At 37.3% G+C, this 8,600-nt stretch overlaps 1 non-coding gene across 1 annotated transcript; it reads right to left on the reverse strand.

Moving 5' to 3' along the window:
* Positions 1 to 7,656: 7,656 nt before the first annotated feature.
* LOC141593440 (small nucleolar RNA R71) lies at positions 7,657 to 7,763 on the reverse strand. The gene has a single exon (XR_012521522.1). It is a non-coding gene; the product is annotated as a small nucleolar RNA R71 (small nucleolar RNA).
* Between the last annotated feature and the right edge of the window lie 837 nt (positions 7,764 to 8,600).

The following is an 8,600-nucleotide window of genomic DNA, read 5'->3' on the forward strand; positions in this document are numbered from 1 at the left end:
GTAAATAATGTGAAAATTTTGACGAAAGAAATGATCAAGAATAAAGAAAAGAAATCAATTTAAAGAAAACAAAAATATTGTGTTACGACGATCTTTTAATTATGTGTTTTTTTGCAAAAAGTGACTACTATTTGGTTAATAGTGATCTGGTCATTTTTAACTAATAAAATATGGTCATTCATACCTAAAAGTGATCACTATTTAGCATAAAAAAGATTAAATTTTTCATGTTACACGTACGATGGTCATGTAATAGAATTTGCGTAAAAAAATATATGAAAAGATTGGTGAAGCAGGAGCTGAATGAAGGGCTCCCAATCCTAACCAGGCCACAGTCCAAGTCCCGATGAATGACCATTGAACCACCCCAACTCAACCATCAAGAGGTTCACTGTCCAGATTTATCACCGCCTATATGGCCAATCAAGGCGAGCCTCAACAGAAAGTCCAAAGCATCCTACCAGTCATCCTAAAATGCAATGCAATTCACAGAAATTCCTGCAAAAGGAAAGCAAGGCAGTCACATGTTGAAGTTAAAGCATAAAGAAACATTTCCTTATTTGGTGAGGCATTTGTGAGGCTCCTTAAAACGAGTTGCTGTAAGTTTTTCCACAAAGCCTGCCATAGATAACAACAAGAAACCTTGACTTCAGCTAGCCACCAAATGAACAACAAACTGTGCACAAGAGGACAACTGACAGTGACAGCCTGTAACCATGCTTTGTTTCAGTCTGTTTTACCCATTTGCTTTTGTTTTCACTTGTTCACTTTATTTACTAGCTTGTAAGATAATTTATGTTGTTTGTATTCATCTTAGATTAATTCTGGACCATTGGATGCTAGGGTTTCAAATTGTAATGCAAAGACAAGGCCTGTATAAGGACCTGTGTCTCATCTGTTTCAGGCAGATTATTTTTGAATGAAAATTACCCTTGAGACTTCTCTCATTTCTTTCAAACTTGTGTTTAAACTGTAGTTTGGAAACATGGCCTTGTGATTAACCTGTGATCTCTGTGGTTAATTGATCAAAGTCAGTTTGGCATTATTAAGTTGAACCTGTGTCTATCTGTGGTTCAGTTTAATTGTGTTGAGCAAAGTTCAAACTTTAATCCTGTGCTTAACTGTGGATTTGAGTCTGAAATTTGTTAAGGTATCATCTTAGATTTCCTGTGAGTATTCTGTGGGAATTTAGGGTCTTAACTATATCCTTTTGTCACTCAAACAAGTCACAGAAGCAGTTGAGTCAGTTGGTCTGCAATCACAAGATTTCAGGCTGTTTCAGTTGAGTTTAAAATTACTTAGAGTCCTTCAAAATTCATGAAAATTGGTACAGTTCTAGAACAATATTAAATCTTATTTGTCATAAAGTTTCAGAATTTTTCAATGTCATTTGGTATTTTTAAGGTGTCCTGTAAGGTCCAGCAGCATTGTTGCCTGTCCATAGGGTTTACACTGCAATTGGTAATAGAGAAATTAAAATAAGAATGTCGACAAATTGTAAAAAAAAAAAAAAAAAATTTGGAAAACACGATTACATTTTGTTTGGATAAAATAGTTTTGCTGACTCAGGCAAAAAATGATGTCAGAATCATTAGTTGGGAGGTCAACATCAAAACCTCAAGTAATTTGACAAAAATAATGTTTTTTCGGCAAAAATATGTAAACCATGGAATATTTTTTCAATTACATAATAGTAAAGGTAGTTTTGAAAAAAAAATTATTTTAAAAGAATTCAAAGTGTTACCTATATCAACAAAGTTAAGTTTCAGTTTCGGTTGCTCATCATAAAAATTCCACAATTAAGCGTGCTCAGGTGAGAGTAGTCTTCGGATGAGTGACCTCATGGGAAGGATCTCTGATTCGGACAAGTGTATGACTGGAGAATTCATGTAACGATCATATGAATCGACTTCACTAGCAAAGCCAGTACCAATACTTGATACGGTTCTATACGTGAAAACATTTTAATTATTAATAAAAAATAATATATTACATTTTGTTTATTTATATATTATATTTTTTGTTTGCCACATGAATTATATTTGGTCACGGGAAAAACTTTTTTGCCACTGGAATTACTAGCCACAGGGGAATCCGTGGCTAAAAATTTAATTTTAGCCACGTTCTTGTTTTTCCCGTGGCTATCTCTTAGCCACGGCCACTTGCGCAACGAAAGCTATTCCCGTGGCAAAATACTTTAGCCACGGAAATTTAGCACTTGCGCCATGAATTTAGCCGTGGCCCAATTGTTGGAATATGTGTCCTCTACAATATTGCGATCACATGATTTAATATCGTAATTAAATCTCATAATAAGAATACGAAAGGGATGATAAATGAAATAGTCAACTGATCAACATTAATCGGTAACGATTGGCTTGCTAGAGTTTGACGTTACTGTCATGGGACGGTGGTGGTCAGTTGATCCCTTAAGGTCACACCTAAAGGATGATGCCCTTATCAGTAAAGTTGGTTAATTGTATGACGATACAAGTTAATCAATTCCTTAAAATTGAACAATTTATTTGTGAGAGAGAATATTTATATCTTATTGTAATGGGATTAAATAAGATTTATTTTAGTAATTGAAATTCTTTATTACTAAAATTGATTATTGTTTGTGAAACAATAGAGATGAGAATGAATGGTTATTTATAATTACAAGATGTTGTGAATTATAATTATATGATCCATTTTATTTATGTGATCAAGTATCACTAGTCAATTTGTTATATGTAATTTAATTAATTTATAAAATGATATTTATTTGATAAATATGCATTTAATTAATTAATAACATGTAACATACTACATGTGACATATTGTGTGACAAATGACAAATTGACAAAATAAAATGATAGTCCATTTTATGTGTTGGACCGAAATGGAGGGAGTATTAATGGGTTGTGATTATTTTATTTTATGTGATAAAATGATAAATAATGGAACCTACACTACTAGCCTTACACAACCTACACTTTGATAAGAGAAAAAAAAAGAGAAGGTGCTCTTTTGGCCTTATGTTGGTCGGCCATGCTACTCATATGTGAGTAGTTTTGGTTCTTTTATTCTTACCATTATTCACAACATTCATTCACATCTATGTATAGGTATGTTGTCATCATCATCATCATCTTCCTTGGTTTCATTTGTGAATGTGGTAGTAGTAATAGATGGTTATACTGTTTGTTATAGGTGGTTATGGTGGTTGCTTGTTGTCCTATGGTCGTGTGCGGAATCGCTGTGGTTTGCTAGAGGTAGGTTTTCCTACTCAGTAATGTTGGTTGTTTAGTGTGTCGATCGTGTTGTCTAATTGGTTTTGTTATCATTGTTGGTATTGTGGATTGGTTGTGATTGGTCACTGTTGTTTGTTGTCTCTGGTTCGCGAGGTGTGCCCTTGGCTGAGTGGAGTCACTTGCGAGAGTGGCTTCATGTCGTTGATTCGCCCTCTGTGGAAACTGCCACAGAAGGAGATGTGCACATTATGGAACATGGGTTATCGGTCAGATGAGATGAGCGGGGCTTAGGTGGGAACGGCTGCAGTCCCCCACTGGCGGTCTGGAATACCGGTTGCGATTGGTAATCTGGCAGGACTGGACCTTCGGACAGTTAGAGATGTGTGGGTGATTGGAGGAACGGTGTATGTATGTTGCTATGTCTCGTTGAGTCTGCCTTTGTGTTGTTCCTTCAGTTACTGACCTTGTGTGGTGTTGTTGGGCTGTCTTCTTGTGTTGAGCAGGTTGATGTCAGGATCATAGTTGGGTGCTTGGAGGGACGAGTTCACCACGAGTCATGGCAGAGATAGTTTCTCATAGTTGATAGTTGTCATGAATTGTATCTTTTATTTTGTTTTTATCACTTGTAATTTAATAACTGTTCTTTTATCGACATTTGATTATTACTGTCCTCGGGCAACCGAGATGGTAACGTTCTTATCTGCTAGGGAAGGTCTTGTTAAGGCTCCTTGGTAGATGGGGGTGTTAAAAAGTGGTATCAGAGCGACGATTTTGGAACCTGTAACTAATGGGCTAATGAACGTAGTGAGTCTAATAAAATGAACCTGGTGTATGTATGTTGGGAGCCCCGACTGATGCTTGATTTTGGGTGAGAAGGCGCCCTCATTTCAAAATCATGGCCCGAATATGCTTAAGCCACCCACCGAGTATGGGGATATCGAGTCGGGAATTGTGTGCATAGATGTGTATGATAAATAGGTTAGAAACAGCTGTGATGGAGTTTATGGTAATGTCTAGTACGTACAAATACTAATGATGAACCGTGAAGGGTTTTGAATTGTTGGAAATATGCGTGTGGATATGATAAAAATGGTGAATGTGCTAGGAGTTGCATACGAGTATTGGATAATGTTATGGTGATAATGAGTTGTGAGTCTTTAAATGCGTTCTAACTAGTACAAGTTGTCAAATAATATTTGGGAATGCAATGGATGAATGTTGTCACGTACTCTTGTGACATGACATAGTTATGTTAAATATCTTGTTGATGAATTGTTGTGACATGTTTGAAACTTTGAGCAAACGTGAGTAATTCGTGGTAACTGTATTGCTAAATGGATGCTTGATGTAATGTAATCACATGTCGAATGACTGAATTTGCATATGCGTAAGTAAACGAAGATTAATGTGTTGATGGTATACAAGTATAAATTGATGTCATAGTTGAATTGTCTTGCATAATATTTGATATAGAACGGAATGATATGTGTAATGTTCGGCTGAGATAGTTGTGTTGCATTTGCGATAGTATTAATGTATCGTGATTGGATGAAATAATCAGTGACGAGTTCCAAATATACTTTGGAATCGATACGAGTTATTGTTTTACAGGAACCGTTAACTGAACTCGTAACATTTGATCTCATTCCTAATCCTACTCGTCCGTGTATGAGTGCCTACACGATCGAGTAGACCTTACTCGATCTAGTTGTGGGGTTATTGGATCGAGACCGTTGGAACTACCAGCGAAAACTAACTCCAACTCGATCGAGTAGAGGCCACTTGATCGAGTACCCAAGTTACTCGATCGAGTAAGTGCTGCTATACCCGTGTTTTATCGGGATTCTTATACTTTCCCAATTTCATTCTTCTTCTTATTTTATTTCACTCTAACCCTAAATCTCTCAAATCCTCTTTTCTCTCAACAACCTTGGTGGAGTGTGTGCTTAATCTCCTTGTGATGTGACCATTATTTGAGCATATTTAGTCCCCAAATTAGCCTTGTTCCCGTGCTTTTTAGTGCATATTTGGGTCATTTATTGTCTTTAGTCCTTTGTTTTGCATATTCTTTGAGGTTTTGTTTCCTTGGTAGGAAAGGAGTGCAAACCTTGCATTTTCATGGCAAAATAGAGCTAAATTGATTGAATTCAATGACCAAGCATCAAAGAGAAAACAAGACTAGAAGGCCTTTGTACATATTATAGTAGTTGGGCAATCATGAGAAAAGATCCTTGCATCTCCGACGAAATCCTCAAGGATTGTATGAAGAAAAAGGAAGAAAAGAAGAAAGGAGGAAACTGACTCAGAATCCGAGCGGATTTCACCCTGGACGCCCGTCCAAGACCAGCGTCGAAGACCAGCAATTCGAGCGTCTTCCTCAGAGGGACGCTCGTCCAAAACAGCCACAATCCGCCCGTCCACCCAACAAATTCGCTCGTCCAAAAGACCCACAATCCGCTCGTCCCGTGCCCTGGACGCTCGGATTGTGTGACAGCTATTCCGTCTTCTACTTGTTCTATGAAGGATGCGCATACCTCGGGAAAGACTAGCAAAAAGGAGACTCGCATATTTTTCTGAGAGGAGCGATTCCTCAAGGACTTACTCGTCATTTAAGCCCTTAGTAATCCCTAATTTGTGTACCTAATCCCCACTATAAATACCCCATTAGTCTAATTAGATTATCATGTTCTTCTTATCAATCTTTAGTGTAGTTTATATCATTCTAATCTCTCTTTAATTTTGTAATCAACTTTTAATCAATTCTTAATACAAATCTCATTTCCTTAATCTCTCTTTTGTTCATCTTTCATTTTGGGTAATTGAAGATTATTTGGGTTATTATTTGGAGATTGACAACCTTCCAATCAATCATCAAGTACTTCTATTATTATTCTTTGCTTTATTATTGGAATCATTAGTAGGTATAATTCTCTTAATCCCTTTTTAATTATTGTTAATCATCTTCATTTATTCATCATGTTTACTTTGTTGGTATGATTGACAACCTTGCTAGCATGTTCAACATGATAATGAGTGAGTAGTTTCCTCAGCTAGGGTTAATGGATAATTAGGGGAAACCAACATGGGGGATGATTCATGCTTAAATTAATATGTTTTCATAGTTTATTTGATTGCTTGTTGTGATCTCAACTTATGCACATGTTATGTTTGATGAAATGCGAGCCTATGAATCCTTGCATTTTTTACCCATCACCTATCTTTTCAATGAGACTTGTAAGACATAAACCAACTCGAGTCTCATTAGACCATGCATATAGTTGAGTAGGGAAGATTAAGTCGACTTGTAGGTGTTGTACAATCTAATCGATTCGGCTCCGGAACCCAAACATTCCTAGGATTGTAAGATATAAACCAACTCGATCCATCACAACAATAATTGCTTTCTTATAATTTGAGAATATGTTTGTATGATCAATTCCCATGAATCCCCTATGACCCCATGAAACCCTAGTGCCTTTTATCAATTGTTTACATCCCTTTTTAATCATCATGCTTGTTTACTTTCATTGCTATTTAGTTTAGTGATCTTCTATTCCAACCCCAAATTGTGACACCCCTAGACACCGCTAGTTACAATTGAAAGTCTCACATCAATACCCGTCCCTTGGGATCCGACCTTTACTTGCCTCTTTACTAATAGTAGAGTTGTTTGTGGAGTTATAAATATTGTTTTGGTCTAGGTGCTCCTAACGACAAGTACCTAAAACTAAACCTCTCAAGAGGGCTCGACCAAAAATGGCGCCGTTGCCGGGGACGGTGTTAACTTGATTTAGATTTTCTTAGATTGTTATTAGTTGTGTCTTTCTTTGCCTTGGGGAAGTAAAACTCCTCAAGGTTTGTTCTAATTATTTTCAAGTTGTTTGATATTTTGCATGTCTAGAAGATCACAAGGTAATTTGCTAGAAGAACTTTGAGAGGTATTGGTGAGGTTGTAGATATTCAACCAAACACTATTGAGTTCGTCAACCCTTTTGCAAGAGAAGGTGAGGAGAACCCAACACAAAATCCAACACAAAATCAACCCACAATGCCTAAATTTTCATCACATTCCGTACCAACCTACGAGAACCTACCCAATGGTACTCCCACACCACAACACTTAACCGGAAATTTCATTGCCAAATCCGCATTTATCCAATTAGTCGAAAGAAGCCAATTTGGGGGGATGCCTAGTGAAGACCCTCATTCTCACATGGAGACTTTTTGTGACTATTGTGATGCGATCTCACAAACCGGTGTAACTCAAGACCAAATTCGATGGGTCTTATTTCCTTTTTCTCTAATTCGCACCGCAAAACAATGGTTGAAAGGCCTTGATAAGGCTACTCTCGGAATTGACTCTTGGAAGAAGTTGGCTCTAGCTTTCTACAAAAAGTTCTACCCACCGGAAAAGACTATTATGCTAAGAGCTCAAATTACGGGCTTTAAGCAAAGAGATGAAGAATCTTTGTATGAAGCTTGGGAGCGATTCAAGGGAATTTGTCGCTCATGTCCTCATCATGGACTTAGCGAGTGGTTCTTAGTTCAACAATTTTGGAATGGTCTTTATGAAGACTCAAGAAACATTCTCAACATGGGATCAAATGGTATGTTCACCGAAGTTGACGATAATCAAACTTGGAACAAGATTGAGGAAATGGCGGTCCATAATTCACAATATAGTAGGCCTCGCAAGGCAACTAGAGGAGGAAAGCATGAAGTGGACTCCATTACTCAATTGGGTGCTCAACTTAGTGCTCACATTGATACCATCAACTTGAAGTTCGAAAAAGCTATGGCTAGACTTGAAGAAGCCTCAAAATCACCAAAGTATCATGTCAATGCCATGACGGCATCTTCATCAATCCCAAGTGGGATATGTGAGAATTGTGGTACTTTGGGACATGACCAAAGTGAATGTAGGGGATCAAATGAACAAGTGAATGCTTTTCAAGCATACAAGAGTGGTACCCCTTATTCAAATTATTACAATGAAAACACCAAATTCCACCCAAATCTCTCATACAAAAGCCAAAATGTTCAAAACCCTCAACCAACATACACCCCACCTCCCATGAGAAACCAAAATCAAAGACCTTTTTACAACCAAAACCAAGGTTACCAAAATCAAACTCCTTACAATCAACAAAATGACCAAGGTTTTGATGTTCCAAAAGCGGTCCTCTAAATGTAAAAGAATCAACAAGAGTTTTTCACTCAAATGCAAAAGGATAGTCAAGCAAAGGAAATCACCATCAACAACATCCTAGCCCACACCAAAATGTTGGAAACCCAATTGACTCAACTAGCATCTTCAAGCTCACAAAGACATAAGGGGCAATTACCACCTCAAAGTAATCCCCC

Source organism: Silene latifolia, chromosome 7, assembly GCF_048544455.1.
Source record: "Silene latifolia isolate original U9 population chromosome 7, ASM4854445v1, whole genome shotgun sequence".
NCBI lineage: Eukaryota > Viridiplantae > Streptophyta > Magnoliopsida > Caryophyllales > Caryophyllaceae > Silene > Silene latifolia.